This window comes from Pleurodeles waltl, chromosome 2_1 (genome assembly GCF_031143425.1).
Source record: "Pleurodeles waltl isolate 20211129_DDA chromosome 2_1, aPleWal1.hap1.20221129, whole genome shotgun sequence".
Classification (NCBI taxonomy): domain Eukaryota; kingdom Metazoa; phylum Chordata; class Amphibia; order Caudata; family Salamandridae; genus Pleurodeles; species Pleurodeles waltl.
Genome location: NC_090438.1, coordinates 322,263,453 through 322,281,995, shown reverse-complemented (window position 1 = coordinate 322,281,995; position 18,543 = coordinate 322,263,453).

Genomic DNA, 18,543 nt, shown 5'->3' with positions numbered 1-18,543 from the left:
TGAGGGGGTGTCAACTCTTCTAGGGTGAACCATAGAAAGTCATTAAGTTAACCTGTGCTTAACCCTCTAGTGGCTTGGCATAAAATAAGTCAGGCTTAACTTAGAGGCAATGTGTAAATTATTTAGGCAATACTTATACAGTAATAAAGTGAAAACACAACACAAGAAAAAGTCCACACCAAATTAGAGTAAACTTTATTAAATTATTTGACACCATAATTGGCAAAAATCCAATCAGTAGAACCGGAGTTATGAATATTTACAGTTTAAAATGGAAAGTAGTGCCTAAAAGATAAAAACGCTAACTACGGACATCTAGTTGCACAAGTCTGGGGCAAAGTCAAAAGTTATGGTCAACTGCAAAGTAGTGCGGGTCAGATACACAAAGTGGATTGGACCTCGTTAGATTACTTTAGGACTTCAAACAAAGTTTTGAAGAAGTTCAGCGGGGCAAGGCAGCTGTCGGTGTCTGAAGAGAAGGTACCATTGTCGAGGAGCAGCAGGACGAAGTTGCAACAAAGATTCCTATGTTCGGGCTTAGCATCTTTTTTTCAAGTAAAAAATCTCCAGTGTGACGAAACTGGAGCTGTAGGCTGTGCCCAATGGGTGCTCCACAAGCTTCAAAACACATCCAAACAGCCAGATACCTAACTGCCAGAAGACAGACCGAGACCTACTTGCTGAAGAGGCTTAACCCCTTCGCTGCAAGGCCTTTTCCCCCTCAGGTGTCAGGCCCTTTTTTGGCTATTTGAGGCAGTTTCACCCTTAGGCCCTCGTAACCTTTTGTCCACATAAGCTACCCAGGCCAAATTTGAGTCCTTTTTTTTCAACATCCTAGAGATTCTAGAGGTACCCAGACTTTGTGGGTTCCACTGGAGGTGACCAAGAAATTAGACAAAATACAACAAACATGTTTTATTTTTTTTAAATGGGAAAAAAGGGCTGCAGATGAAGTCTTGTGGTTTTCCCCCTGAAAATGGCTTCAACAAAGGGTTTGCTGTGCTAAAATTACCATCTTCCCACCTCTCAGGAACAGACAGACTTGAATCAGAAAACAAAATTTTTCAATACAATTTTGGCATTTTACTGCGACATACCCCATTTTTAAAATGTTTGTGCTTTTAGCCTCCTTCCAGTTAGTGACAGAAATGGGCATGAAACCAATGCTGGATCCCAGGAACCTAAACATTTCTAAAAAAGTAGACAAAAGTCTTACTGTAGCAAGGGGACATTTGTGTAGCTCCTACAAGGTTTTCCGACAGAAAATAACAGCTAAATAAAACAATATTGAAATCTAGGTAAAAAAACTGCCATTTCTCCCCACGTTTTACTCTGTAACATTTTCCTGCCATGTGAAGGTTGAGGTTATGGATTGCACAGGATGACATGTGTCAGAGACACAAGATAACACACATGACATCATTGGACCCTGAATACATGGCAAACAGGCTTTTGTGTGGAACAGAAAACTACACCCCAAGTTTTACTCTGTAACATTTTCCTGCCATGTCAGATTTTCAAAAGCAATATACCATTATGTCTGCTGGACTCCTCTCATTAATAGTATATATAGGGCTTGTATTTTCATCAAGATCCATGGGTACCGAGAGCTAGTAAAGGAGCTGCACCTTGCAATGGATTTTCATTCTATACCGGGAATACAGTAATTCATTTGGTGAAATATAAAGAGTGCAAAATAGGTATCATGGAAACCTTTTTATTTCCAAAATGGGCACAAGATAAGGTGTTGAGAAGCACTGGTTATTTGCACATCTCTGAATTTTGGGGTCCCCATACTAGCATGTGAATTACACAGCATTTTTCAAACAGACGTCTTTTTTACACACTGCCTTACATTTGTAAGGAAACAATGTAGAGAAAGACAAGGGACAAAAACACTTGTTCTTCTATTCTGTGTTCCCCCAAGTCTGGCAATAAAATTGATACCTAACTTGCTTGGGTAGACCTAATGCCTGCGACAGGAAAAGCAACATGGACACATCACATTTTTGTAATTGAAATCTGACGTGTTTTTTGCAAAGGTCCTAGCTGTGGATTTTGGCCTCTAGCTCAGCCAGCACCTAGGAAAACCTACCAAACCTGTGCATGTATGAAAACTAGACACCTAGGGGAATTCAGAATGGGGTGACTTGTGAGATTCTCACCAGGTTCTCTTAACCAAAATCCTTTTCAAACCTCAAAATGTAGCCAAAAAAACATTTTGTCCTCACATTTCGGTGACAGAAAGTTCTGTAATCTGAGAGAAGCCACTTCTAACCAGCATACCCGAGTCGCCTGATAAAAATGATACCTCACTTGTGTGGGTAGGCCTAGTGCCCGCGACAGGAAATGCCCCAAAACACAACATGGACACATCACATTTTCCCAAAGAAAACAGTTCTGTTTTTTGCAAAGTGCCAAGCTGTGGATTTTGGCCCCTAGCTCAGCCGCACCTAGGGAAACCTACCAAACCTGTGCATTTTTTTAAACTGGACACCTAGGGGAATCCAAGATGGGGTGACTTGTGGGGCTCTCACCAGGTTCTGTTACCTAGAATCCTTTGCAAACCTCACAATTTGGCCACAAAATCACTTTTTCCTCACATTTGGGTGACATAAAGTTCTGGAATCTGAGAGGAGCCACAAATTTACTTCCACCAAGCGTTCCCCCCAGTCTCCAGATACAAATGGTACCTCACTTATGTGGGTAGGCCTAGTGCCCCAAAAACACAACGTGGACACATCATAGCCATTGAATACTTCCCCACTGACCCCTGTTACACCTCTAAAACCAGGATTTAATGGGTCCCCTGAACCTAGCTCGTCAGATTCCTGATGACCTCACAAGAAGAAAGAAAAAGGACTGTTACGCTGAGATCCAGCAGAGAAGACTGAAGATGCAAACTGACTTGACCCCAGCCCTACCGGCCTCTCTCCAACTTCTAAAGCCCTGCTAAAAGAAGGCAACACATCCTGCAGGACGTACACCCCAGAGGACCAAGAACTCCAGTGGACAGCAGCCCTGTCCAGAAGAAAACAACAACAAAGGACTCCAGAACTACCCCGGATCTGCAAATCCTGCCCACTCTGCATCCAACGCCCACAGCCTGTGTCCTGTGTCCATGTGGCCCAACCAACGAGAGCTGGTCCCTTTACTGTCCAACAGGGTGAGGCCTGCAGCTTGAATATGGAGGACACCCCTCCATCCTCCCTCCCCCGGACAGCAACAGAACCGGACATGGATATCTGTTGCGTAAAGATACTCTGCAACCACTGGCCTTGGGGAACCTGGTCTCCAGTGCACCAACGTGCAGCAGGGGTCCCTCCTCCTTGTCCAGCTCGTGGTTTCCTGGAACTGACCCCCTGGACCCAGCCTGCAGCATTTGTATGACCCCTGTGTCCCCCTATAGATAAGAATTGTGAGCCCGACACTGTGAACGCACCCTGCTGCCCCTACACCCTGAAGTTGTGTGTTTGGTGCTGACCTGTGGCCCCCCTGGTGCTCTCCTAAACCCCCAGGTCTGCCCTCCAAAGACGCGGGTACTTTCCTCCAAGTAGGCCGAAATCTGAGTGTCCCTTGTCTCCTTAGGAGCCCAAGTTAAATTTGCCTCATCTTTGACCTCTTCACCCGGCCGGCCTCATGTTGCTGGTGGTGGGTGTTTGGGGTTAACTTGAACCCCGACCAGTGGACTGCCTAACACCCAGAGACTGCAACTGTAAGTTGCTTACTTACCTTGAACCTGTGCCAACTTTTCTTCCCCCCTAGAACTGTCTTTGAAAATGGCAGTGTCGACTTTTGAAACAGATTTTTGCTATTTATTTGAACACCGTATAACTTGCCAATTTGAAACAAAGTGGTATTGCTACATATGCTGGATATTAACTTGCAAATACAAACTGAATCTTGTGGTTCTAGAAATAAAGTAACAAAATATATTTTTGCTACATAAAAACCATTGTCCCAGAGTTAGTCACTGTGTGTGTTTCCTTTATTGCCTGTGTGTGTACAACAAATGCTTTCACTACCCTCTGATAAACCTAACTGCTCGACCACAGAAGAGAGCATTTCTATTATCTACTTCAGCCTTTGTTAAGCCTCTGGGGAATCCTGTACTCTGTGCACACTATATCTCATTTTGAGATAGTTTATACAGAGCCAGCTTCCTTTTATTTTATTAAAGGAGTGACCCTGGTGGATGGAGTCCTCAGGGCCTAACAAGGCTCAGGAAGGGTGGCCACGCAGCCCCTCTCTCCTTTAAAAAAAGGCCCTCGTAAGTGGAATCCTTGGGACCTAATGAGGCTCAGGGTTGGGGGCCATGTGGCCCCCATCCCGTTTAAAAAGAAAGTGGGGGATGAGGTCCCCAGGGTCAGGTCCTGTGGCCAACCCCTCAACTGCGCATGGCCGAAGGCAGTGCACAGCGTAGGGTTGGCTACGTATGTGGGTTGGTTAAAGGGCCTGGCTTTGCCCATGTGCAGCCAGGGTTGGATTTGCATATCGTAATTCAATATTACTTCACGTTAAAGTAAACCCTAGAAATTCACTGAAAAAATTAAAGATTTAGGTAACATAACATCATTTGAGATGTCATCAGTGATTTCACAAATGATGTCATAGAACATGTCATGAGTGATGTCATATGTGAGGTCATAAGCAGTGCATGGAGGGGACTAAGTTACAGCTAGCGCTGCTAACTACAACTGGTGAATTTATGTATTCACTGAAAAAACAAAGGTTAAAGTAATTGTTAGAAATGGGGTCTTTGGTTGACAGTCAGGTTACCCCCTGTTCAAGCAAGGACCCTCACTCTAGTCAAGGTAAAAGAGAAACACCCTCAGCTAACCTCTGCTTACCCCCTTGGTAGCTTGTCAGAGCATTAGGCTTAACTTCAGAGTGCTAGGTGTCAAGTATTTGTACCAACACACACAGTAACTTAATGAAAACACTACAAAATGACACAACACCAGTTTACAAAAATAGGACATATTTATCTAAACAAAAAAAAGACCAAAACGACAAAGATCTGACATACACAGGTCAAGTTATGAATTTTTAAAGATTAAACTTAAAAATAGCGCTTAGAAACCCGAAATGCTTCGATGAGGTGTTAACACGGCATCATGAGGGAGTCGTTCCCAACAAGCCGACACCAGCAGCGCCGGATACGGAGGCACGTAGACCCCCAAGTACAGTACCTTTGGTGAAGAGTGAAAACAAGTCGGTGCGCGAAGTCAAGGATTGCGGTGTCGGTGCGAAACGTTGAATCAGCGCACTTCGAGTGGCATCGGTCACGACATGGTGTGGTGACTTCCACGGAGTCGTGGACTTCAGTGGGCTGCAGTGGCATCGGGCTTGCAAAGATCGGCGTGTTCCAGCGAAGATCTTGGAGTCGGTTGCAGGCGGTGTCACCGGATTCGGCAGCTGCGTCGGTCCGAAGTCGTCCGAAGTCGTCCGAAGTCGATTTTCTTGGATTTCCACCAGCTTTCCTTCCAGGGGCCAGGGAACTGGCTAGGGCACCACTTGTCAGAGCAGGAGTCTCGCCAGAGACTCCAGGTGCTGGCAGAGAGAAGTAATGGCTGTCCCTGAGACTTCAAATAACAGGAGGCAAGCTCTAAATCAAGCCCTTGGAGATTTCTTCACGAGATGGAAGGCACACAAAGTCCAGTCTTTGCCCTCTTACTCTGGCAGAAGCAGCAACTGCAGGATAGCTTCACAAAGCACAGTCACAGGCAGGGCAGAACTTCTCCTCAGCTCTTCAGCTCTTCTACAGGCAGAGGTTCCTCTTGTTTCCAGAAGTGTTCTAAAGTCTGTGGTTTTGGGTGCCCTTCTTATACCCAATTTCTCCTTTGAAGTAGGCCTACTTCAAAGTAAAGTCTCTTTTAAAATGTGACATCCTGCCTTGCCGAGGCCAGGCCCCAGACGCTCAACAGGGGGTCAGAGACTGCATTGTGTGAGGACAGGCACAGCCCTTTCAGGTGTAAGTGACTACTCCTCCCCTCCCTTCTAGCACAGATGGCTCATCAGGAAATGCAGACTACATCCCAGCTCCTTTTGTGTCTCTGTCTAGTGTGAGGTGCAACCAGCCCAACTGTCAAACTGACCCAGACAGGGAATCCACAAACAGGCAGAGTCACTGAAATGGTATAAGCAAGAAAATGTTCATTTTCTAAAAGTGGCATTTTCAAACGCACAATCTTAAAATCAACTTTACTAAAAGATGTATTTTTAAATTGTGAGCTCAGAGACCCCAAACTCCACATGTCCATCCGCTCCCAAAGGGAATCTACACTTTAATCAGATTTAAAGGCAGACCCCATGTTAACCTATGTGAGCGGAGAGGCCTTGCAACAGTGAAAAACAAATTTAGCAATATTTCACTGTCAGGACATATAAAACACATTACCATGGTCCTCATTACAACATTGCCGGTGAATCCCTCTTACCGCAGTGCAGAAGACAGCCAACACACCACCGCGGCCACAGAATTCCACCACAGCTATTACGACCCACAGCTCAGAATCTACCAAAATCTAGACACCCACACAAGTCCGCCACACCAAAGGTCAGTGATAAACTGGCGATAAGAAAACCGACACCATCACGCCAACAAGAATACGCCTACACTATCACGACCCACGAATCCACGCGGCGGTCTATCAACCGCAGTACCCATTGGCGGTACACACCGCCACGCTCAAAATACACACATATTTACAAAACACAACCACATTGGACAATTCAAAATACACACACCTGATACACATACACACACCACTCCCACACAACCAATACAATATAAAACATACACCCACATTACCCACAAACCCTTACTACCAAAACTTTTGAAGAAGGACAGAGAGACAGCAAAGGAAAGACAACACCAGCATACAGAGGCACACAACACCATCACACATACATATCCACGCACAAAACACCACACACCCCTAAACATCACCCCACACATCACAACACACACCATCTCACACATCACCCACACCACCCCATTGCACCGCAAAGACATCCCAGGTTTTCTGAGGAGGAGCTCAGGGTCATGGTGGAGGAAATCATCTGAGTAGAGCCACAGCTATTCGGATCCGTGGTCTCAAGACACCACATTGCGGTTCAGCGGACTGGCGGCGGACCCCCACCTCCTCCCCCCAACTAACAACATGGGAGGAGCAGGTCTTGACTATATTGCTTCCTGAGGGCCATGCAGGAGTAGCTGGAGGAATGGACTCTGGTAAGTCAAAGCTTTAACTACTTCATCCCCCACCCTACCTGCATGCTATCACATACACCCACCCTCGCCCTCATCCCCATCACTCCAACTCCTCACATATGTCCCACTATCACAAACCACACATCCCAACACCAAGCCCTGCATGCAACAACAAAGCATGGACACCCATCACCAATGCATGTCCACTGCACATACCCACACACACCCCTAACCAATTATCACACAAGGTCCTGCACAGGAATGGAAGCACTGGGGTACAGGGTGACTCACCCATTGTACACCATGGCACACACAGATGCAATAATCATGCCTGTACGCCCCTAAAGGACCCCTACCCAATGTCACTAGAGAGGAGGTTCCAGACATGTCCACTCCACCTACAGAAGAGGCCCAAAGTGATGACAGCAGCTCTGTCCAACTGGATCTAGATGACCAGCCCGGCCCATCTGGGACCTCGGGACAGTCGGTTCCCCTGACACAGTCACAGGCCACCACAGAGCCTCCCCCCTCATGAAACACCAGCACAGCACACACCCAGCGGGCCCATACCTCTGTCCCCAGGACACTTCAAGCAGCAGTGTGTCCACCACTACAGGGAACCCAGGCTAACCCACCACCCCAACAACAGGGACCTGGGGGCAGTGGTAGTGGGCACAAGGTTCAGGGGACAAAGGCCCAGGAAAACCGGGGAACTGGGAGGGCTGCTTTGAGACAGGGGGAGGGACAGGCCCAGGGAACCCACTCTCCACAAGGCCCTCTCCAACATCATGGGAGCCTACCATCATTCCCAGGAGACGATGGCAATGGTACTGGCCATGTTTCAGGAGACCCAGCAGCTGCAGGAAGAACAGTATTTGGGCTTCAGGGAGGAACTCAAGTCCATCAATTCCACCCTGGGCACCATCGTAGGGGTGCTGAAGGACCTCGCGAACACGAGGAGGGACACTGTGGCACAACAAGGGGCCCCTGACACTAACCTGGATGATGAACTGCCCACCACCTCCGCCGGCGCTAGTGGACAGGGGGCACTGCCACAGGGCGACGACACCAGCAACCCCCGTGAAGATGGAGAACCACCCCGCAAGCGGTCCCTGAGATGCAGGACAAAGACAGAGAACAATGCCAAGACCCCCACCAAGAAATGAGACCACCCTGATTGTCATCCTTCTGTCCCACTTTGTCACCCTGTCCATCCTTAAACTGCCCTAGCCCCACTTCCTATGCCCCTTTCGACAATGCACCTCTGAGACTAATAGACTGGACTCTACCATGGACATTCCTCCACCATCAGCCCTGACCATTTTACAACCCCCTCCACTATTTAGCACTTAAATAAACACCCTTAAATCACAAAACAATCTGGAGTCAGTCTGTGCTTTCACAATTGTGTATTTGCAATAACTGAGGGAAATAGCAATGTCCATTCTATTGTCAACATACCTATGTTATGTCACACAGCTCTAGTCCATGAGGTAACATAGTAGAGGTCACACAGTGGGTTCCACATCTGTGAAATCAAAAGGGAAAGTGACAAATCAGGGTCCATACACTGGGTGAAAGGAACAGACAGATGAGAGGTCGAACTATTTTATCTGATGTGGGAGGCAGTGATGTCTTCTTACCTGTATCTCACTGGAAGTATTGATGGATCACTGTGTTTCTGTTGTCTATGTCCTCTTCTTCTGCCTCCTCTTCTTCGCTGTCCACAGACTCCACAGCTGCCACAACACCTCCTTCAGGACCATCCTTCTGCAGAAAAGGCACCTGTCATCGCAAAGCCAAGTTGTGCAGCATACAGCAGGCCACGATGATCTGGCACACCTTCTTTGGTGAGTAGTATAGGGAACCACCTGTCACATGGAGGCACCTCATCCTGGCCTTCAGGAGGCCGAAGGTCCTCTCTATAACCCTCCTAGTTCGCCCATGTGCCTCATTGTAGCGTTCCTCTGCCCTTGTCCTGGGATTCCTCACTGGAGTCAGTAGCCATGACAGGTTTGGGTAGCCTGAGTCACCTGCAAATGTCGAGGGACAACTGTTAGACACACACTAACCCTTAGGGACAACCCCAGATAACTATTCACACTGTATAGGGTCCATGTCCTCACCTAATAGCCACACACGGTGCCTCTGAAGTTGCCCCATCAAATGAGGGATGCTGCTATTCCTCAGAATGTAAGCCTCATGCACTGAGCCAGGAAACTTGGCGTTCACATGGGAGATGTACTGGTCAGCCAAACACACCATCTGCACATTCATGGAATGGTAACTCTTCCGGTTTCTGTACACCTGTTCACTCCTGCGGGGGGGACCAAGGCCACATTTGTCCCATCAATGGCACCTATGATGTTGGGGATATGTCCCAGGGCATACAAGTCGCCTTTCACTGTAGGCAAATCCTCCACCTGAGGGAAAACGATGTAGATGCGCATGTGGTTCAGCAGGGCAGACAACACTTTGGACAACACGTTAGAGAACATTGGCTGGGACATGCCTGATGCAATGGCCACTGTTGTTTGAAAGGACCCACTTGCCAGGAAATTGAGTACTGACAGGACCTGCACTAGAGGGGGGATTCCTGTGGGATGGCCGATAGCTGACATCAGGTCTGGCTCCAACTGGGCACACAGTTCCTGGATTGTGGCACGATCAAGTCTGTAGGTGACTATTACATGTCGCTCTTTCATTGTCGACAGGTCCACCAGCGGTCTGTACAGTGGAGGATGCCGCCATCTCCTCACCCGCCCCAGCGGACGTGCTCTATGGATGAGAACAGCGATCAGAGGGTCAGCCAACACTCAGGTACAAAATAAAAAAATGTATTGCACACATTTGTCAATCCGCTATGTGCCTGTCTTAGTGTGTAGGCAAGGCCTAGATATGTGTGACGCATTTAAAATAATGCCATGTGGCCCCTTGAAATGGCGGCTGCCTGACCTGTAGTGTGGGAAAAGGGGATATGAGGTAACTGCGCTGGCGTTGTACACCGTCGCAGTAGGCGTTCGAAGACTGCGGTGCGATCCTCCATTGGTTAACATTGGACCCTATGGGTTCCAGCAGCCAATGACGATGTACGCCGAGGGGTGGGAGAGATGAAGGGAAGAGGTCAAGGTTTGACAGGAAACGTTTTTTAGACACACTGGGACAGGTAGATGGAGGGGGTTTGGGGGTGGAGGAAGAGGTAGTGGTTGTACGAGGTGTTCGTTTGCTGACTTTGGGTGAAGGTGCATGGGCTGGAGGCTGATATGAGGCGGATGGCTGTTGGGTGGGTGTGTGACTGCGTTTGTATACTTTGGGAGGAGGGCTCACAGACACACTGGGAGAGGACACAGGGGATGTGTGAATGGTAGTGGGGTGGTGAGTGCACATGAGCTTTGTGTGGTGATGGGCGTGCTGGTGATGGAGGTAGTGGCTGAAGATGTAGTGCATGCAGGTGTGAGTGGAGACAAGACAAGGAGGGAGGACGGAGACATGGAGGAGGGGGACACAGTGGAGGCAGTGGATGTTGGTATGTGTACATGGGTAAGATGCTTGTGTGAGTGCCTGTGGGATGTGTGGTGCTTATGTTTGCCAGAGCCACCCTTGTGTGTTGAGGTGTGTGCATGCTGGTCTGATGGTGTGCTGGTCTGGGTGGAGGAAGTTGGAAGGGGGAGGTTGGACACAGGGACAATGGCTGCCATCAGTGCTGAGGTCAGAGTCTGAAATGCTCGCTGTTGGGCTGCCTGCCCAGAATGAATGCCCTCAAGGTATGCATTTGTATATTGCACATGCCTCTCTACAGCCTGGATGGCATTCACAATGGTAGATTTCCCAACAGTTAGGGATCTGAGGAGGTCAATAGCCTCCTCACTGAGGGCAGCAGGGCTGACTGGGGCAGGGCCTGAGGTGCCTGGGGCGAAGGAGATGCCCACCCTCCTGGGTGAGTGGGCACCGGACACACGCTGAGGGGCTGCTGGGAGGGCGGTGCTGTTAGGGGATGCATTGGAATTGTCCAATGTGGTTGTGTTTTGTAAGTGTGTGTGTATTTTGAGTGCGGCGGTGTGTACCGCGGTTGAAAGACCGCCAAGTTGAGGTTGTATTCCTGATGGCGTGACGGTGTCGGTTTTGTTATCGCCAGTTTATCACTGACCTTTGGTGTGGCAGACTTGTGTGGGTGTCTGTATTGTGGCGGATTCCGGGCTGTGGGTGGTAATACCCGTAGAGGAATTCCGCGGCAGCAGCGGTATGTTGGCGGTCTTCTGCACGGCGGTAAGCAGGATTTACTGCTAGGGTTGTAATGAGGGCCATGAAGTCCTTATCCATAATGTTGAAAGCATATCACAACTATTGAGCACATGACATTTTGACAACCCTGGCATACTTTCCTTATTCTTGTTATCTTAGGAGATGTAGCCAAAAATATGAATGGAAGTAATAAATTAATGTTGCTTTCGCATTTGGCTGGTTTAACAAGTTCATGCATATATATTTGTGATTTTATTAATACTCATCTTTTCTGAGGTGGTCCACATCCATCTCCCTTTCTAGGGTTGAGCCTGCGTTGCATCTGCTTGCGCATGCATTTCGCTTGTGAGACGCTTTAGGAGTCAGAAAAGGGTTCGGAGCCCCATCCATGTAACGTCAGTGTCTTTCATTGGTTCGTGGGCTTGCCTGTTAAAATCTGCTTGCTTTCATTAGTGGAAGGCATGCATACGTCATGCCTTTTCCGGTGGTTAGCTCTCCTCGAGCGCAGTGACCAAGTACTGAAAACATGCGAGGCTGGCTATTTTCTGTCCGGTTTGTGGACTTCTTTTTATCTTTGTTTGCAGCGTGATCTCGCTTTGCAGAAGTCGAGCGCTTTCCATGACATTGACCCTGTTACATAGTTAATTCTACTTTTGCCGGTCACGGAGATATTTGCACTTTTACCGATAGGTTTCACTACGAGTGAACTGTAGCAGCGCAATCGCGCTCTTTTTTTCCATTTAATGGGGCAAGAAAAGTCTGGTTGGGTGTTTACAAATGCTTGTTAAACCTGTTGTTAGTTCTCCATCATCTGCTTTAATTAAGACAATGTATGTTTATAATATAACAGTCATCCTTCAAATAGACTCCCTTCAAGCTGTGAGCCAACTCTGATCCAAATTTGATTAGTCATTTTTTTCATGTGTTTTCAAGTTTATCTAACTGCAACCATTAGCCTTTTGAGTTCTTCATTCCAGTTTGTATTACATATTTCCATGCTATTTTATCCGGAAAAACATGTTGAACAATAATCATGATTCCCGGTATAGGTGGTTTATATAAAGGATCTCTACATTCTAAAGAAAAAAGGACAGAATGCTAGAGTAGGTTCATTCTGGAGATTGTACAAACTCTAAAATGCATAGAAATGTCTTGCCAGCATGTCATTCATCCTTTATAAGTTTATTTAGAAATGTAGGTCCTAAGTGTAGAGGTAGGGGCTGAAAAATAAATATCCTGAAATTAGAGTTTGGGTTATATACCAATGTAAGAAGATACATTTTTAATTGGGATGGATAGTAGTCCAACACGAGTAATAAATTCACCAAACTGTTCTGTTTGGGAAATTGCTTCAGGAATTTAAACCTGAGCTCAAACCCTAGTAATTATAGTGCAGAGAAAAAATTGTAAAGCATTTAGGAACACTGTTACAAAGTGACTGTTTTTTGGGTGTTAAATCCCAGTTGTTGTTTTTTTAACTCACCTGCTGCTAGTTTTAAACTCTTAATAAAGAGTCATTATATATGGTGTAAAAAACTGCACCTATGGGATATAAAATTAAATGTCAGATGTAGACTGAAACACTATTTTTGTGCTAGCGGCCCTGTGTGAAAACATGGCACATACCTCCACTGAGGTCTAGCTACCTGCAGCCTTTAAGTTCCCATGTTTGCAGACAGGTCTGCAAAACATAATTCTTTTACAGGACTAAAAATCACTTGTAAGCACTAAGGCCCATATTTATACTTTTTTACTGCTGCATTTGCATAATTTTTTGACGCAAAACGGCGCAAATGTACAAAATACAACTGTAGTTTGTAAGCTTGCGCCGTTATTGCACCAAAAAGCGGCACAAATGCAGTGCTAAAAAAGTATAAATATGGGCCTAAATATGTTACCCTAAAATGCCCTATTGCCCATCAAAAGCTATTTTTACTGTCTTGTGTTTAGCTGTTCCCATAGGAAAAATTGGTAAAGCAGATGAAATCACTAATTCTGCAAATGTGTGACGGACCTACAGAAAAAGTTAAAATCATAACTTTACCAATTAATTGGTAAAGTTGAATTGTTTTAACTAGTTAAGAAATAGAACTTTCAGAAAAAGTATATTTAAGTGCCTGAGCCTCTGCAGCTACTAACCTGCTTGTAATGAGGTGTGAAATTGCCTTCAGGAGCCCCACCATAGACCATTCTTTTTGACAAGTCAACATCAAAAGGCAGAGATAACTCATCTAGGCTCAGCAGAAATACATGGTAAAGGCTGCTGGCCCTACTGTTGGCACAATGGTGTTAAATCCTGCATAAAAGGCTTCTCTGAGGCACATATAAAATATTTGCACCTTTAGGAAAGGAATCAAACCGAACCAGACAACAATTCTTGTGTATCCCTTGTCTAGCTGCTGAAGGACCCTGCTTTGCTCTACCAGACTTTTGTGTCATTTTGTGTTGTAGGTCTAGGGCCCGCTGAAAACTGGATCTTAGTTTTAGATGTGGGAAGACACTAGTAATTTCATAGTACACTCCTTTATATATCTGCTGTTCTCAAATCCTGTAGGAGGCTGGCCTTGTGTGTAGTGGGTATCTATGATACTTACACCTTATAACAGGTCCAGTTATCCCTTGTTAGTGTAGTGTAGGCAGTATCCAGAAGCCAGGCTCTCTAGTGGTAGCTGTGGATGAGCAGCCAAGGCTTATCTAGGAGACATGCAAAGCTCATGCAATACCACTGTAGTCACACAGTACTCACACACATGAAAGAAAGTGCTCAGTGCTACAAAAATAAAGGTACTTTATTTTAGTGACACAAATACCAAAAGTACCATAGAGGCTATACTCCCTTAGGAGGCAAGTAATACGCAAATTATATACACTAGTATGCAGAAATAGGCATAAAAACGGTTGGAAAATAGGGCAATTAGTGAAAATCACAATAGTTAGAAATGAGCCTGGGGGAGCACAGACAATATACTAAGAAAGTGGAATGCGAAAGCCGGACCCCCACCAAGGTAAGTGTAGCCTAGACGAGAAGAATTATGCTAAGCCCACGAGAGCCTGCAAGTGGATTCCTGGACAAGAAGACCTGTGATAGAAGGGGACCAAGTCCAAGAAACACAGAAGAGTCCAGGAACAGCAGGTGCCACTGCTAACTCAGATAAAGGTGCAAAAGGAGAACCACAGCTGGAGAAGAAAAGTCAGTACTGCACCCAAGAAGGTGAAGTCAGGTTTCTGGAGGGTGCAAGTGATGTCCCACATCGGATTGAGGATTGAAGTCAGGTTTGTGTCGTCAGAGTCCGCCAACAAGCCTTGGAACATGCAAAGCCATTGGTTAGTGGAAAATGGCTGCTGGGAACCAGGAAGGACCAGGTGGACTCTACCTAGGAGGGGAAGTCAGAGGGGGCCCTCAGCAACACAGAGACCCCACAGAACACCAGGCAGTGCACACAGGAGTCCCACAGGACAGGGCCTAGAAAGTTGCAGAAGAGGCCCATGTAGCTGGAGAACCACTCAGGAAGCTGTGCGTCCCAGGATTCAGTGCTGGGGGCTGGAGCTTCAAGATGCATGAAGATCTTGGAAGAAGAATGCAAACAAGACTTGGCAGCTGCAGAAGACATGGTGCATAGGGTACTGTCTTGTGTGGGGAGGCAAGGTCTTACCTCCACCAAAGTTGGACAGCTGGAAAAGAGGACCGTCAGGACCACTTCAGTCCACCACCTGTGATGCAGGATCCATGCAGCTCAGCAAAAGAAGGGATCCATACAGCCGCCGGTCGTTGTTGCAGTTGATGCCTGCAGAAGCAGGGGAGCGACTCCTTCACCCCAAGGGAGATTCCTTTTTCCTTCTGATGCAGGCTGAAGATGGGCTGTCCTCAAAGGATGCACGACCGGGAAATGTTGCAGTTGCTGTAAGAAGCCAGAGATACAATGTTGCAGGAGGTGTCTAGCTTCTTTGTTGCAGCTTGTAGGGTCCTGAAGAGTCCAGGTGCAGTTTCTTCAGTCAAAAGTCGAAGTGGAGAATGCAGAGTATTCCTGCTGGAGTCATGCAATCTGAATAGGAGGAATCACCCAAACGGGAGACCCTAAATAGCCCTGAAAGGGGGATTGGTCACATAACTATGTAAGCACTTGTCAGGGGAGGGCTCTGACGTCACCTGCTAGCACTGGCCACTCAGATACTCCCAGAGTTCTCTGCCAACCTTGAATCCAAGACAGCGAAACCTAGGGACCCGCTGGAGGAGCTCTGAGCACCACCCCTGGGGTTGTGATGAACAGGGGAGTGGTCACTCCCCCTTCCTTTGTCCATTTTCACACCAGAGCAGGGATTGTGATCCCCTGAACTGGTGTAGAATGGTTTATGCAAGGAGGGCACCAAATGTGCCCTTCAAAGCATTGCCAGTGGCTTGAGGAGGATTCCCCACCCCAGCCAGTAACACCTATTTCCAAAGGGAGAGGGTGTAACACCCCTCTCCTAAAGGAAATCCTTTGTTCTGCCTTCCTGGGCTCAAGCTCTTCAAGCAACAGCAGAGCAGAAACCTGTCTGGTTGGGGGCAGCAGCTTGGGCTGCCTGGAAATGCTCAGAAGGCTGAAATGGCAATACTGGGGGTCCTCCAAGGAGCCCACAGAGTGCATGGAAACATACAACCAATGCTTGCAAAAGCCTTGAGGTATGATTCCAACATGTTTAATACCAAACATGCTTATGTTCGGAGTCACCATTATGTAGCTGGGCATAGGTAGTGACCTATGTCCAGTACATGCGTAAAATGGTGTCCCTGCACTCACGAAGTCCAGGAAAATGGGCCTGGAGTTCATGAGGGCACCTCTTCTAGTGCAGGGGTGCCCTCACATGCAGGTACTTTGCACCCTGCCCCCTGGGATGGAAGGCCTGCCACAGGGGTGCATTATAAGTGACCTGGTGTGGTGAAAAGTGGCAATGAAAGGGTGCGTGCACCTTTTCACGCAGGTTACAATGGCAGCCCTGCAGAAGGCTTTGCATAGGCTCCCAATGGGTGGCAGAATACATGCTGCAGCCCACAGGGATCCCCTGGAACCCAGATGCCCTGGGGACCTAGGTACCATATACTAGGGACTTATAATGGGGCACCAGTGTGCCAACTGTGGATGAAATACTGTGTTAACAGTAACCAACAACTAAATTTAAGGGAGAGAGCATAACTACTGGGGTCCTGGTTAGCAGGATCTTAGTAGACACAGTCAAACACACTGGCAAACCGGCCAAAAGTGGGGGTAACCAAGCACGAAAGTGGCTACTTTCCTACAAAGCCCAAGTTTGATGAGGCTGAAGGGACACTTGTATTTGCCCTGACATTTTGCATTTTGGGCCCATCTACAGGAGGCTGTAAGAACCCTATTCAGAGGGCAACCCAGTAATCAAGAGCTACTGGGACCAACCAATTTGGTGGGGAAGAGGGGTTGAGGCATTTTACTTTTGATGTCTTAGAGCCTGACCTACTTTTGATGCAAAGCCACTGGGCCAAGTACACCTTCAGCCCTTGATTCCTAGCGTTAGTGCAGGTCAAGCAGTCAAAGGCTTCTCAGGAGGGAAGTAGGCACAGTGGAAGGGGATGGTAAACCCGGACTCAGAACACAAAATAAGGTAAAAACAGCAAGAAACTATTGTGTAGAGTATTTATATACCAATACAAAGTAAAGGATAGCATTCCCAAACAAGACATACAGGGGGTCATTCTGACCTCGGCGGTAAAAGGCTCCTACCGCCGGTCAGAAGACCGCCATTCTACCGCCGCGGCCGCGGTAATCCGCCACGGTCATTCTGACCCACAACTGCCAAGCCGCCTAAAACCCGACATCCACGGAAGGCCGCCTCATCAGCGGTCAGCGATAAACTGGAGATGACCAAACCTCCACCGTCACGCCAACACAAACACGCCCATGCCATTACGACCCACGAATGCACGCGGCGGTCTTTCAACCGCAGTATTCCATTGGCGGTATACACCGCAGCGGTCAAAATACACACCCAGCTCCAAAACACAGCCACATTGGACAATTTGAAATACACACACCTGAGACACATACAAACTCCACTCCCACACATTCAATCAACTATAAAACACACACCCACATCACCCACAAACCCCCACCACTAGAAATTCAGAGCGAAGGCGAGAGAGAGAGAGCGAGAGCACAGCTATCGAAAACCCCAACACACACAGGAACACAACATCATCACCCACACTACATCCACGCACAAAACACCACACACCACCACACACACCACACTCATCACCACAAACACCACCCCACACCACCCCATGGCACCCCAAAGACACCCCAGGTTCTCGGACCAAGAACTCAGGGTCATGGTGGAGGAAATAATTAGGGTAGAGCCCCAGCTATTCGGCACACAGGTGCAGCACACCACAATAGCCAGGAAGGCGGAGCTATGGCAAAGGATCGTCGACAGGGTCAACGCTGTGGGACAGCATCCCAGAAACCAGGAAGACATCCGAAAGCGCTGGAACGACCTACGGGGGAAGGTGCGGTCGATGGTGTCAAGACACAACATCGCTGTGCAGAAGACTGGCGGCGGACCCCCACACACTCCACCCGAATTCACAGCATGGGAGCAAGAGGTCTTGAACATCCTGCATCCTGAGGGCCTCGCTGGAGTAGGCGGAGGAATGGACTCTGGTAAGTCTAATCTCAACTACCTTACCCCCCCAACCACCAGCATGCCAACCCACACCCCCACCCTCACCCCCAACCCCCCAGCACACATCCTCCCTGCCAATGTCTCACCAGCACAACCCACCCAACACAACACCAATCCCTGAATGCCAACACAAACCATGGACACCCATCACCTAAGCATGACCACTGCACATACCCATCCCCCCCCCACAAACCACCCTCACAACTCCTCCCACAAGGGAATGCCAGCACTGGGAGACAAGGGCACCCCCAAATCGCACGCCATGGCACACACAGAAGCAATAACCATATCTTTTACCCCTGCAGGGCCCGAACGCCAACACACTGCCCAGGAGGGTCCAGATTTGTCCATCCCGCCCCCAGAACAGGCCCCCAGTGATGACAGCAGCTCTG